The following is a 15,737-nucleotide window of genomic DNA, read 5'->3' as shown; positions in this document are numbered from 1 at the left end:
GCTTCTTTTCACTCTTCTGGGGTTTACAACAGTTGGCCCAGAGGTGTGAGGGAACAGATGGTAGCAGCATCTGCTGGGACAGAGGGCCCTACACAAAGGTAATTTCATGCAGGGAAAATGCGCCCCCCTCCCCCCCAATCCCGGGCTGCTGGGCCCAGGAGCCCAAGGGTTAATCTGTCTCAAATCCATCACTGTGACAGCCAAGCACACAAATTAGTCCTGCCCAAGCTGTCCCGACCTCTGAATTTAATTTTTTAAAAGTGCTTTGTATTGTTTCTGATGTTCAGATTGGAGTCCAGGTGTCGTGATGGACCCCGGGGGAGATGAGAGGGTAAGACCCTCGAGTACTGCATCTCACATCACCCTCCAATGTCCTGTGTCTTCTTTGTCAAGGCAGACTAAGGGTGACTTAATTTCCAACACGCAGGCCCAGGAACCTTGAAACTGACCAGCTCGAGCCTCCTTGCAAGCCTCTCCAGCTGTGAAAATCCCCTGGCTCATAGTCCTATGTTGTCCACACGATGCTTTTCCTGCATTTTGCAGACAACTGCTGATCCCAAGGGCGGGCCATGCGTGGCTGTATCTCCCATCCAGCGAACATCTACAAAGCTCACGCAGCCATGGGGGCTCATAGTTTGACCTGAAACTGATGGTGACTCCTGTCACCAACAGGAGTGGTCAAAACATCCTTTCTGGAGTATTAAGTGTTTGTAGAACCCTGGACATTTATGGCGGCAGAGTGTGTAGCAGCCTCAAGGAGAAATCATCCCCCGCCATTGCCCCTTTCTAGAATCACACCAAGTAATTGGGGTTCTCAGTAGAGTCTGGAGGCAATCCTGGAGACTGACGAAGGGGAGAGCCTTCCACTTTTCCATTTCTCCCAAGCCATTTTGCATGCCTACAGGTGTCAGTATAAACCAAAGAATGTGCCTTGTCTCAGATGAAAAGTTAGAGTAACCATATAATTTACTGTCTAAACCTGGACACGGATGAGAGTGAAAAGGAGAGCTATTAATAATGATGTCAGAACGACAGGTGTAGATGGTGACTGTCCCAGGCAAACTGGGACATATGGTCATGCTATGACTGCGAGCTCTAAATTGGTGCAGGCTCCAGTGCTGGCCGTCTATTAGGTTTATTTATAATATAATACCCAAGTGACCCTAGGTCCACAGGGTAGAGGGGGTTGAGGAGGGTAAGGAAGGTCAGCAACCATGCCTGTCTGAAGGCCATGTGGAGGTAGGGAATGGGGAGAAAGGGGATCAATTTAATCCAGAAAAAGCTGACTCCGCTACAGACTTGAGGAAATCCAGGTCCTTTTTCTTGTCTGAGCTGTTACTTGCTCTCAGCAAAGAAACTGAGTTCTGCCAACTCCCACTCCAGCTGCAAAATGCAGCAGAGTCCTGAGGTTGGAATTCCAGGCCCACTATCCCCACTAGCTTCTGTAAGTCCATCAGAAGATAGGACCTCAGGTCTGCAACATTTACCTTGGATTTCTGTCAAAAAGTCCAAGCAGATGGTATTCTCCTTTATCCCTTCTTACAGACAGTGACAGATCCACTGCTCAAAATCCTTTCCCCACCCTAAGCAAGGCTATAGCAGAAACCGTCTTCTTCTAGGCCTTGCCTGTTTAACCTAGCCAGCCAGAGGTTTATAAAAGACAACTTCCTCTATTTCCAGAGGCGAAAAAAATCTAAAGTAGTCTATTTAAAATTTTCTCTCCTCAGACCCCAAAGAATAAAAAAAGTTTTTAACTATTGGATGGAAATTCTTTTTTGTTCACTTAAAACAGATGATCCCCTTCTAGAGTAGAAATAGTTAATTGGTCTACAAAATAGTATTCTATAACATGTCTTATCCTTATCCTCAATTTGTAAGCAAAAATTATATTGAACTCCAATTGAAATGATCCAAAGTGGCTACAAAGATAAAATTATTCTTCCAGAAACATGGTACTGTGGATAGAGAATTCAAGAAAACTCCCTTCGATATCATATATACCACAACATATCACTTGAAAAAGAAAAAAAATCCTTTATGTAACCATAAAAAATAAGAAATTCATATTTTGCATTCTTATATAAATTCAATTGAATAATAGATTAGAACTTAAAATCAGTTTTTGTCAGTCAGTTCTCTCATTATCACGCTTTCCTTTTCCCTGAATAAAGCTATTATTAGTGGACTCATAATTTACTAGACTATCTCTCAAAAGACAAAGACTTTTACTTTGTTCGTGTTTTTGCTTTAAGAAAAGTATACAATAAATATTTGATATGTAAATAAAAAGTCATACTAAGCATCAAATTATAGCAATAAATATAAATGGCCTATATTTCTCCAAAGCCTCAGATTGAACTGAAAAAGCAAACTTCAATTTTCTGCTTACAAGAGTTATATCTAAAACAAGCCAAGTGTGGTAGCTCACACCTGTATTCCCACCACTTTGGGAGGCTGAGGTGGGCAGATCACTTGAGGTCAGGAGTTCAAGACCAGCCTGGCCAACATGGAGAAATCCCGTCACTACTAAAAATACAAAAATAGCTGGGCATGGTGACATGTGTCTGTAATCCCAGCTATTTGGGAGACTGAGGCAGGAGAATCAGAATCCCTTGAACCTGGGGGGTGGAGGTTGCAGGGAGCCAAGATCATGCCACTGCTCTCCAGCCTGGGCAACAGAGTGAGACTCCGTCTAAAAAAAAATAATAATAAAAAAATAAAAAAAAAACAAAAAGAGTTATATCTAACACAAAATGGCCCAAACATACTAAATATAAAAGGATTGCAGTAGCCAAAAATAAGAAGAAACATAAGCAAAGAGAAAAGAAAATTGGCAATATTAATATAGCAGAAGTAGAATTTAAAGCAAATCAGTACATCAAAAAATCAAAACAACATTTTTACATTCACAAAGGTCAAATTAACTGGGTTTGCATGTAATTATTTATTTTTGTATGTTTTTGTTTGTTTGTTTAGGGGTATGCCAAAAAGCCATTTGGGGATTTATGTATTCAATCTATTGTTTTGTGAGCAAAATAATCTGAAATATTCACCAGATATAATAACAATATACATAAAGTAAAAAACTAGAAATACATAAATTATTGACAAAAAAAAATGCCATGAGATGCTTTAATGGATCTGTGATGTACCATGGCAGATACAGTAAATTAAAAGATATAAGATTTGGGTGGTGATGATAATGAATTATTTTATGTTGAGTTTTGCTTCTTGTTAGGATATAAAAAATTCCAAGAAATCCTCACTGTCATCCTGACAGCCAAAACAACCTGGATAAACTAAACAATAGTTTTTCTGAACCCCAAAGAGACCTGAGGATGCAAAGTAACCTAAATGAATTCAACTCCCAAAAATGACAAACTATTTGTAGGAGACAAGATTCCTACAGCTGCTCTTCCCCTGCACTGCTAAAGTGTGAGGAGGAGGAAGAATCTTTGATAATTGAGGACAAGGAGAAACCAGATGAATCTCCAAAAACTTTTAACAACTATGTATGGACTGGCATTCTATAGATTGGTGTCCCAAGCACAGAATTAGGCTGTTCCCCTCCAGTAATGCCTTCCACAGATTTCAACAGGTTCTCAGGAGCAGTGTGCCAAAGGCTGGGAGACAAAGCAGGAGAAGTGAGAGAGATACTGCCTGAGATGTGTGAGTTCTCCACCAAGTTCAAGGCAGCTAAGCTATGAAGGTAGGGGAGTGGAGTAGGAAAGTCAAGAAAAATCAGCATGAGGCACTGTGGACTTTTGGCTGCCAAGAGAAGAAGGCAGGGAAAGACAGCTGAGAGAAATTGCTCCAGAAATTTCAGGCATATAGAGATCTTCCCAGGTACAAAAAGCCTGGGGAAAGACCAGAAAGCAAAGAGAATGCGTACAACTCAAAATGCTGGTAATAAGGTGGTCAAACTGTAAAGCTCAGAAAGCTGGAAGCACAGCTATAAAGAACTAAGAATTATCCAGAACTTTACCAGTACTCACACTGCCAAGGCCCAGAGAAGGGAAAGTCTCGATTACGCTCTTAAAATATTTGCATCTATTCGTGAACCAAATCAAAATAAAGCTGCAATAAAATCCATACCCAACCACACAAATTTTAACCCAGTCCTCCACTCTAGTAACCCTTCCTGGAGGTAACTATTATTTACTTCACTCTTTATTGTTCTTTTATGCAAAATAGCTGGCATCAATCAAAAATTACGAGACACATGAAGAGTGATGAAAATGTAAATTAAGATCAAGAGTAGAAATAGTCAATAGAAGTAGACAGATTGTCTCTGATTCAGATTTTGGAATTGCCAAAGATTTTTAAACAGCTATGGTAGGAATGCTAAAGAATCTAGTAGGAACACGGAAAACATACATGAAGAGACAGGAAATTTATAGAGACATAGAAGCTATAAAAGAATCAAATGGAAATGTAGAAATTTTTTAATGCAATATTAGAAATGAACTCAACCGATAAACTTAGTGGGACACTGGACTTGCAAAGGAAGTAATCGGTAAACCCTCAGACAGGTCAATAGAATTTTTTTCAATTTGAAATAAAGAGAAAAAACAAATGAAAACAACAGAACAAAGAACTCAAGATCTGTGAGACAATATCAAATATTAAGCAGTTCCACATATGTGTGACTGGAGTCCCAGGAGAGGGCAGAAAGAAGAGGAAAGAAAAATACTTGAAGAGATGATGGCCAATATTTCCTCCAAATCAATTCAAGGAACTCAGAAAATCCTAAGCAAGATGAATGAGAAGAAAATCACACCAAGGCACATCATGACCAACTACTGAAAATCAATATAAAGAGCAAATCTTCAGAGCAACCACCTGGAATCCCAGCCCTCTGGGGGGCCAAGGCAAGTGAATCACTTGAGCCCAGGAGTTGAGGACCAGCCTGGCAACATGAAAAAACCCCATCTCTACAAAAAATACAAAAATTAGCTAGGCATGGTGGCACACACTTGTAGTCCCAGCTACTAGCGGGGGTAAGGTGGGAAGACCACCTGAGCCCAGGAGGTTGAGGCTGTAGTGAGCCATAACTGCACCACTGCATTCCAGCCTGGGCAATGGAGTGAGATACTGTCTCAAGAAAAAAAAAAAAAAAGAGCAACCAGAGAAAAAGTACAGAGGCAAAGGACAATGGAATGATACTCTTTTTTTTTAACTATTTGATTTTTAATTTTAATTACTGTGGGTACATAGTAGTTGTATATACTTATGGGGTACATGAGTTTTTTTTAATACAGGCATGCAATGTGTAATAATCACATCATGTAAAATGGAGTACCCATCAGCTGAAGCATTTATTCTTTGTGTTACCAACAATCCAATATATTATTTTAGTTATTTTTAAATGTACAGTTAAATTGTTATTGGCAATAGTCACCCTGTTGTGCTGTCAAATACTAGGTCTTATTCATTGTTTCTTTTTTTTATTATTATACCTTAATTTTTGGGTACATGTGCATAACGTGCAGGTTTGTTACATATGTATACATGTGCCTTGTTGGTGTGCTGCACCCATTAACTCATCATTTACATTAGGTATATCTCCTAATGCTATCCCTCCCCCCTCCCCCCTACCCCATGACAGGCCCCGGTGTGTGATGTTCCCGTTCCTGTGTCCAAGTGCTCTCATTGTTCAATTCCCACCTATGAGTGAGAACATGTGGTGTTAAGTTTTTTGTTCTTGTGATAGTTTGCTGAGAATGATGGTATCCAGCTTCATCCATGTCCCTACAAAGGACATGAACTCATCCTTTTTTATGGCTGCATAGTATTCCATGGTGTATATGTGCCACATTTTCTTAATCCAGTCAATCATTATGGACATTTGGGTTGGTTCCAAGTCTTTGCTATTGTGAATAGTGCCGCAATAAACATATGTGTGCATGTGTCTTTATAGCAGCATGATTTATAATCCTTTGGGTATATACCCAGTAATGGGACAGCTGGGTCAAATGGTATTTCTAGTTCTAGATCCCTGAGGAATCGCCACACTGACTTCCACAATGGTTGAACTAGTTTACAGTCCCACCAACAGTGTAAAAGTGTTCCTATTTCTCCACATCCTCTCCAGCACCTGTTGTTTCCTGACTTTCTAATGATCACCATTCTAACTGGTGTGAGATGGTATCTCATTGTGGTTTTGATTTGCATTTCTCTGATGGCCAGTGATGATGAGCATTTTTGCATGTGTCTGTTGGCTGCATAAATGTCTTGATAAGTGTCTGTTCCTATCCTCCACCCACTTTTTGATGGGGTTGTTTGTTTTTTTCTTGTAAATTTGTTTGAGTTCTTTGTAGATTCTGGATATTAGCCCTTTGTCAGGTGAGTATGTTACGAAAATTCTTTCCCATTCTGTAGGTTGCCTGTTCACTCTAATCGTAGTTTCTTTTGCTGTGCAGAAGCTCCTTAGTTTAATTAGATCCCATTTGTCAATTTTGGCTTTTGTTGTCATTGCTTTTGGTGTTTTAGTCATGAAGTCCTTGCCCATGCCTATGTCCTGAATAGTATTGCCTAGGTTTTCTTCTAGGTTTTTTATGGGTTTAGGTCTGATATTTAAGTCTTTAATCCATCTTGAATTAATTTTTGTATAAGGTGTAAGGAAGGGATCCAGTTGCAGCTTTCTACATATGGCTAGCCAGTTTTCCCAGCACCATTTATTAAATAGGGAATCCTTTCCCCATTTCTTGTTTTTGTCAGGTTTTTCAAAGATCAGATGGTTGCAGATGTGTGGTATTATTTCTGAGGGCTCTGTTCTGTTCCATTGGTCTATATATCTATTTTGGTACCAGTACCATGCTGTTTTGGTTATGGTAGCTTTGTAGTATAGTTTGAAGTCAGGTAGCATGATGCCTCCAGCTTTGTTCTTTTGGCTTACGATTGACTTGGCAATGCGGGCTTTTTTTTGGTTCCATATGAACTTTAAAGTAGTTTTCTCCAATTCTGTGAAGAAAGTCATTGGTAGCTTGATGGGGATGGCATTGAATCTATAAATTACCTGGAGCAGTATGGCCATTTTCACAATATTGATTCTTCCTATCCGTGAGCATGGAATGTTCTTCCATTTGTTTGTATCCTCTTTTATTTCGTTGAGCAGTGGTCTGTAGTTCTCCTTGAAGAGGTCCTTCACATCCCTTGTAAGTTGGATTCCTAGGTATTTTATTCTCTTTGAAGCAATTGTGAATGAGAGTTCAATCATGATTTGACTCTCCGTTTGTCTGTTATTGGTGTATAGGAATGCTTGTGATTTTTGCACATTGATTTTGTATCCTGAGGCTTTGCTGAAGTTGCTTATCAGCTTAAGGAGATTTGGGGCTGAGACAATGGGGTTTTCTAGATATACAATCATGTCATCTGCAAACAGGGACAATTTGACTTCCTCTTTTTCTAATTGAATACCCTTTATTTCCTTCTCCTGCCTGATTGCCCTGGCCAGAACTTCCAAAACTATGTTGAATAGGAGTGGTGAGAGAGGGCATCCCTGTCTTGTGCCAGTTTTCAAAGGGAACGCTTCCAGTTTTTGCCCATTCAATATGATATTGGCTGTGGTTTTGTCACAAATAGCTCTTATTATTTTGAGATACATCCCATCAATACCTAATTTATTGAGAGTTTTTAGCATGAAGGGCTGTTGAATTTTGTCAAAGGCCTTTTCTGCATCTATTGAGATAATCATGTGGGTTTTGTCATTGGTTCTGTTTATATGCTGGATTACATTTATTGATTTGCTTATGTTGAACCAGCCTTGCATCCCAGGGATGAAGCCCACTTGATCATGGTGGATAAGACTTTTGATGTGCTGCTGGATTCGGTTTGCCAGTATTTTATTGAGGATTTTTGCATCGATGTGCATCAGGGATATTGGTCTAAAATTCTCTTTTATTGTTGTGTCTCTGCCAGGCTTTGGTATCAGGATGATGGTGGCCCCATAAAATGAGTTAGGGAGGATTCCCTCTTTTTCTATTGATTGGAATAGTTGCAGAAGGAAAGGTACCAACTCCTCCTCGCACCTCTGGTAGAATTCGGCTGTGAATCCATCTGGTCCTGGACTTTTTTTGGTTGGTAAGCTATTAATTATTGCCTGAATTTCAGAGCCTGTTATTGGTCTATTCAGAGATTCAATTTCTTCCTGGTTTAGTCTTGGGAGGATGTATGTGTCGAGGAATTTATCCATTTCTTCTAGATTTTCTAGTTTATTTGCATAGAGGTGTTTATAGTATTCTGCGATGGTAGTTTGTATTTCTGTGGGATCAGTGGTGATATTCCCTTTATCATTTTTTATTGCATCTATTTCATTCTTCTTTCTTTTCTTCTTTATTAGTCTTGCTAGTGGTCTACCAATTTTGTTGATCTTTTCAAAAAACCAGCTCCTGGATTCATTGATTTTTTGAAGGGTTTTTTGTGTTTCTATCTCCTTCAGTTCTGCTCTGATCTTAGTTATTTCTTGCCTTCTGCTAGCTTTTGAATGTATTTGCTCTTGCTTCTCTAGTTCTTTTAATTGTGATGTTAGGGTGTCAATTTTACATCTTTCCTGCTTTCTCTTGTTGGCATTTAGTGCTATAAATTTCCCTATACACACTGCTTTAAATGTGTCCCAGAGATTCTGGTATGTTGTGTCTTTGTTCTCGTTGGTTTCAAAGAACATCTTTATTTCTGCCTTCATTTCGTTATGTACCCAGCAGTCATTCTGGAGCAGGTTGTTCAGTTTCCATGTAGTTGGGTGGTTTTGAGTGAGTTTCTTAATCCTGAGTTCTAGTTTGATTGCACTGTGGTCTGAGAGACAGTTTGTTATAATTTCTGTTCTTTTACATTTGCTGAGGAGTATTTTACTTCCAACTATGTGGTCAATTTTGGAATAAGTGTGATGTGGTGCTGAGAAGAATGTGTATTCTGTTGATTTGGGGTGGAGAGTTCTGTAGATGTCTATTAGGTCTGCTTGGTGCAGAGCTGAGTTCAATTCCTGGATATCCTTGTTAACTTTCTGTCTTGTGGATCCATCTAATGTTGACAGTGAGGTGTTAAAGTCTCCCATTATTATTGTGTGGGAGTTTAAGTCTCTTTGTGGGTCTCTAAGGACTTGCTTTATGAATCTGGGTGCTCCTGTATTGGGTGCATATATATTTAGGATAGTTAACTCTTCTTGTTGAATTGATACCTTTACCATTATGTAATGGCCTTCTTTGTCTCTTTTGATCTTTGTTGGTTTAAAGTCTATTTTATCAGAGACTAGGATTGCAACCCCTGCCTTTTTTTGTTTTCCATTTGCTTGGTAGATCATCCTCCATCCCTTTATTTTGAGCCTATGTGTGTCTCTGCACATGAGTTGGGTCTCCTGAGTACAGCACACTGATGGGTCTTGACTCTTTATCCAATTTACCAGTCTGTGTCTTTTAATTGGAGCATTTAGCCCATTTACATTTAACGTTAATATTGTTATGTGTGAATTTGATCCTGTCATTATGATGTTAGCTGGTTATTTTGCTCGTTAGTTGATGCAGTTTCTTCCTAGCCTCGATGGTCTTTACAATTTGGCATGTTTTTGCAGTGGCTGGTACCGGTTGTTCCTTTCCATGTTTAGTGCTTCCTTCAGGAGCTCCTTCAGGCCTGGTGGTGACAAAATCTCTCAGCATTTGCTTGTCTGTAAAGGATTTTATTTCTCCTTCACTTATGAAGCTTAGTTTGGCTGGATATGAGATTCTGGGTTGAAAATTGTTTTCTTTAAGAATGTTGAATATTGGCCCCCACTCTCTTCTGGCTTGTAGAGTTTGTGCCAAGAGATCAGCTGTTAATCTGATGGGCTTTCCTTTGTGGGTAACCCGACCTTTCTCTCTGGCTGTACTTAACATTTTTTCCTTCATTTCAACTTTGGTGAATCTGACAATTATGTGTCTTGGAGTTGCTCTTCTCGAGGAGTATCTTTGTGGCATTCTCTGTATTTCCTGAGTTTGAATGTTGGCCTGCCTTGCTAGATTAGGGAAGTTCTCCTGGATAATATCCTGCAGAATGTTTTCCAACTTGGTTCCATTCTCCCCATCACTTTCAGGTACACCAATCAGACGTAGATTTGGTCTTTTCACATAGTCCCATATTTCTTGGAGGCTTTGTTCATTTCTTTTTATTCTTTTTTCTCTAAACTTCTCTTCTCGCTTCATTTCATTCATTTGATCTTCCATCACTGATACTCTTTCTTCCAGTTGATTGAATCGGCTACTGAAGCTTGTGCATTCATCATATAGTTCTCGTGCCGTGGTTTTCAGCTCCATCAGGTCCTTTAAGGACTTCTCTGCATTGGTTATTCTAGTTAGCCCTTCGTTTAATCTTTTTTCAAGGTTTTTAACTTCTTTGCCATGGGTTCGAACTTCCTCCTTTAGCTCGAAGAAGTTTGATCGTCTGAAGCCTTCTTCTCTCAGCTCATCAAAGTCATTCTCCATCCAGCTTTGTTCCACTGCTGGTGAGGAGCTGTGTTCCTTTGGAGGGGGGGAGGTGCTCTGATTTTTAGAATTTTCATTTTTTCAGCTCTGTTTTTTCCCCATCTTTGTGGTTTTATCTACCTTTGGTCTTTGATGATGGTGACATACAGATGGGGTTTTGGTGTGGATGTCCTTTCTGTTTATTAGTTTTCCTTCTAACAGTCAGGACCCTCAGCTGCAGGTCTGTTGGAGTTTACTGGAGATCCACTCCAGACCCTGTTTTCCTGGGTATCAGCAGCAGAGGCTGCAGAACAGCAAATATTGGTGAACAGCAAATGTGGCTTCCTGATCGTTCCTCTGGAAACTTCATCTCAGCGGGGTATCCAGCCATGTGAGGTGTCAGTCTGCCCCTACTGGGGTGTGCCTCCCAGTTAGGCTACTCAGGGGTCAGCAACCCACTGAAGGAGGCAGTCTGTCCATTCTCCGATCTCAAGCTCCGTGCTGGGAGAACCACTATTGTCTTCCAATCTATCAGACAGGGACATTTAAGTCTGCAGAGGTTTCTGCTGCTGCCTTTTGTTTGGCTATGTCCTGCCCCCAGAGGTGGAGTCTACAGAGGCAGGGAGGCCTCCTTGAGCTGCGGTGGGCTCCACCCAGTTTGAGCTTCCCGGCCACTTTGTTTACCTGCTCAAGCCTCAGCAATGGTGGGTACCCCTCCCCAAGCCTCGTTGCTGCCTGGCAGTTTGATCTCAGACTGCTGTGCTAGCAGTGAGCAAGGCTCCATGGGCATAGGATCCTCTGAGCCAGGCGCAGGATATAATCTCCTGGTGTGCCATTTGCTAAGACCATCAGAAAAGTGCAGTATTAGGGTGAGAGTGACCCAATTTTCCAGGTGCCATCTGTCACCCCTTTCCTTGGCTAGGAAAGGGAATTCCCTGACCCCTTGAGCTTCCCAGGTGAGGCAATGCCTCGCTCTGCTTTGGCTCAGGCTCGGTGCACCTCACTCACTGTCCTGCACCCACTGTCTGACAATCCCCAGTGAGATGAACCCAGTACCTCAGTTGGAAATGCAGAAATTAATCATCTTCTGCATCACACACGCTGGGAGCTGTAGACCGGAGCTATTCCTATTCGGCCATCTTGGAGGATCAGAATGATACCTTTTTTTAAAGTACTGAAAGAAAAAATGTTAATATGGAATTCTATATCCAACACAAATTTGCTTGGAAAATGAAGGCAAAATGAAGATCTTTCCAACACAAAAACTTAAGTAATTTATTTCTAGAATACATAAGAAATGCCAAAAGATTTTTCAGGCTGAAAGAGTTGTATCTTTCTTGGGGGAAATAGCATACCAGATAGACTAGATAGGCCCCAAGATCTGCAGGAAAGAATGAAGAACAGGGAAGCTAAACATAAGGGCAATAGTTATTATGAAAGACCTCATCTTTGTAGTAGTAATGTGTGTGTCTGTGTGTGTGTGTGTGTGTGTGTGTGTGTGTGTGTGTGTCTGTGTTCCTATGCACAATTTTATAAAAGATTATTGACAGTTTAAAGTAATATCTTAAGCCAGTTGCAGTGGCTCACACCTGTAATCCCAGCATTTTGGGAAACTGAGGTGGGTAGAACACTTGAGGCCAGAAGTTCAAGACCAACCTGGCCAACATGGTGAAACCCATCTCTACTAAAAATACAATAATTAGCAGGGTGCAGTGGTGCACGCCTGTAATCCCAGTTACTCGGGAGACTGAGACATGAGAATCACTTGAACCCAGGAGGTGGAGATTGCAGTAAGCCAAGATTGCACTGCTGCACTCCAGCCTGGGCGACAAAGTGAGACTCCATCTCAAAATAAATAAATAAATAATAAAGTAATAAGTAATATTTTAAAAACAGTTTTTAAAAATATTATTGACAATTTAAACCAAAAATAATGACAATATGTTGTGGGCTTTATAGCATAAGACAACAAGATTTCAAAACATGGGAGGGAATAAATGGAATGCTTATATAGTGTGCAATTTCTAGATGTCATTTAAAAAAAGAGACAGTCCGCTTCTTCCTCTTTTGTCCTTCCTGTTGACTGGAATGCAGACACAATGGCTGAAGCTGAAGCAGCCATCCTGTACCATGAAGTTAACGTGGGAAATAGAGCCTAACACAGTGGAGCAATAAGAGCAAGAAGCTCAAGGAGCTGACTAAACTTAAGCACAGCTCTTCCAAAGACTGTGCAAATCTGAGGCACCCAAGAGGAGAAGAGGCTGGAAAGTGAAGACCTAGCACCACCACTGGCCTCCTCAGAGGGGGGGAGAGCTTAGCAGCCCAGAGGTATTCGGGCTTCTCTTTGCTAAGGTTTCTCCCAGCAAAGGCTGGGATGAGACACTGACTCCTCTAAGGTAGCAACGTCCACTGTCATCTGCTCTGCATCACCAAATGCCATTCTGCTTTGTGTCATCTGGAGCTCCCACCCACTTTCAACTATGTAGAAAGATGCCAGAGTAATTAGGTTGGTGTTAAGCCAGGTAGAATTAACACTCGTTCTTGCCTTTATCCTGGATTAGTTTAATAACTGTCTGTATCGGTCTTATTCAGAGCTTCTCACAGTTGCTAGCAAATGATTCCTTTGGCCCTACATGCAAGAAAATAAATACAGTTAATCCCAGGGGTCCCTGTGGGAATTGCCAGTATAGTCCAGATGTGCCATAAAATTCCATTCAGACAAGGAACCCTGTACATAAAATCGCCAGTGTAGGGACCCCCATCTGACATGCTCAGGAGTGCATCCTCCCAGCCTTAAAGCCCTAACTCCTGGCCTCCACCCTCTCTCTCCAGGATCCCTCTAAGCAGAACCTCCTACTGTCCTTTACAGGGCTGGGAAAGGAGAACAGGACTGCACACCTTGTCCTCACACTGTGGCTGGCTGGTTTGGGGAAGACTCTGCAGCTGCACAGACCTCACCTTAACCTTGATGGGTTCCTGGAAGCAGAAGCAAGAAGAGTCCAGGGCAAGTGAAGAGATTGGAAGGAGCCAGGCCAATTTTACCATATACCTTGGAGACCCTCAGAGTCTTCTCTGGGAATTCCCCTGACCCTGTATTTCCTATTAATGTTAAGTAGACAGCATAGTGTAGTTATAACCTCCATGTCAGCTAAATATTCTGGACACTCAAAATCTAGGTAAGGTTGGCCCAGACTTCTTTTCCATGACCTTTGTACATCCGAAGCATTCCTGGAGATCATCCATTTTCATTTGAGGGGTTAAGGTGTTGTGGGCATCCCTGCCTCTACCCATGATATCTTGGATTCCTATTATGCTGATTGAGACATGAAAGTCACACCATCCTTGATCTGCACACGCCCAGGGTCATATTAGAAATGCTCACCTATCCTTGGCCAGGTGCAGTGGCTCACGCCTGTAATCCCAACAATTTGGGAGACCGAGGCAGATGGATCACTTGAAGTCAAGAGCTCAAGACTAGCCTATCCAACATGGTAAAACCCATCTCTACCAAAAATACAAAAAAAATAAATAAATTAGCTGGACATGGTGGCATGCACCTGTAATCCCAGCTACTTGGGGTGCTGAGGTGAAAGGATCATTTAGACTCTGGAGGCAGAGGTTGCAGTGAACCAAGATCACACCACTGCACTCCAGCTTGGGCAACAGAGTGAGACTCCGTCTCAACAAAAAAAAAAAAAAAAAAGAGAGAAAGAAAAAAAGAAAAAGAAATGCTCACCTATCCTGGTACAAGCACTGATGATCAGAACAGATACACAATGGGAGTGAGCCTGCCCCAGGGCACCAGATTGATAGGAGCTCTGCACACTAACCCACACAGACACATGTACACACTGTCAGTGAGGATGGTCCACTAGACAAATTGCTGAAGGCCAAGAGGAGAGGTCATTTGTGTGCGATACATATTATTATACTGTCATTGGACATTCTCACTCTGAAAGTTATTTTGGCTGTGCTGCCATCAAAGGCTCCTCCTCACTTGGTCCTCACTCATGCCGGACACCATGAGTACCTAAGAGCCAACTCCTGTTTTTTCCTTGCTATTGAAGTCTCATTTTTATCCAAACACAGGGTCTGTGCTTTCCAAAGATGAGCTTTCCCACAGAGATCAGGGGGTGAGCCATGAGGGACCCAAGCAACTCAGACAATTCCATTGCCCTTTTGCCAGGGAGGGGATAAGAGGTAGGCACAGACATTAGAGAAATCAGATCCAGCCAGTGGTCTGAAGGAAAGTCTCCTAGATGCTTCTGGAAAATATTTTCCTTCTTGGTAAAAATTAAAAGATACAAAGGAAAAGCCTCTCTCAGCCAGACACGGTGGCTCATGCCTGTAATCCCAATACTTTGTGAGGCCAAGGTGGGAGGACCACTTGAGGCCAGGATTTCAAGACCAGCCTAGGCAACATAAGACCTCGTTTCTACCAAAATTTTTTTTCTTTAATTAGCCAGGTGTAGTGGTGCATGCTTGTGGTCCCAGCTACTTGGGAGGCTGAGATGGAAGGATTGTTTGAGCCCAGGAGTTCAAGGCTGCAGTGAGTCATGATCATGCCACTGAACTCCAGCCTGGGCAAGAGTGAAATCTTGTCTCTAAAAAAGGAAAGAAAAACCTCTCTCCTCCTCTGCTTTCAGCCCTAGCTTTGGTGCAGGTGAATGAGGACATGTCATCCAGAGTTGCACAGACTTTGCTCAACCAGGAGAGGAGACTAAACAAGCTGAGGACAGCAGGCAGAAATGTAGAAGGAGCCTGGGTGCCCACTTGGGGACTTCTCCTTATAAATGAGAAACTTTGATTTCCTATTGGTTCTGCCACTTTTAGAGAGATATTCCGCTTCTTGTAGTCAAAAACTTGATGACACACAGGCTCCCCTCTCTTCTCTCTCTGTTCCTCTCAAGCTGAGATAAAATCCTCCTCAAATTCTCATGCAGGGCAGTTTCAACAGCTCTTTCTATTTGCTTGCCTTTCTGCCAAAACCATGCCTTTCATAGTCTCATCTTGTATCCCAAAGAGGTTTTTCAAGATATTTTCCCAAACAACAAGAAAAAAAATCCCTTCCCTAAGAAGAATTGTGGTGCTGACCGTAAGCACATTTTAGGTTAAAAAAAAAAAAAAAAACAGATTCAGGGCAGATTCTATTCAGGGATCTCCAAGAGATAACAATGTCTGTAAATCGTGGGATGCCCTGTCTGTCCTCTGTTGATTTCACTGTAGGCTTCTCATCTTAATCATCATAGAACTCCAGAGAAACATCCCTGATGGTTTAATCTCAGGAACCAACACCCCCCGCGCCCC

The sequence above is a fragment of the Hylobates moloch genome, unplaced genomic scaffold, assembly GCF_009828535.3.
Source record: "Hylobates moloch isolate HMO894 unplaced genomic scaffold, HMol_V3 SCAFFOLD_3, whole genome shotgun sequence".
NCBI classification, from domain to species: domain Eukaryota; kingdom Metazoa; phylum Chordata; class Mammalia; order Primates; family Hylobatidae; genus Hylobates; species Hylobates moloch.
The sequence above is the reverse complement of the archived record's forward strand: the minus strand, read 5'-3'. Positions refer to the sequence as shown.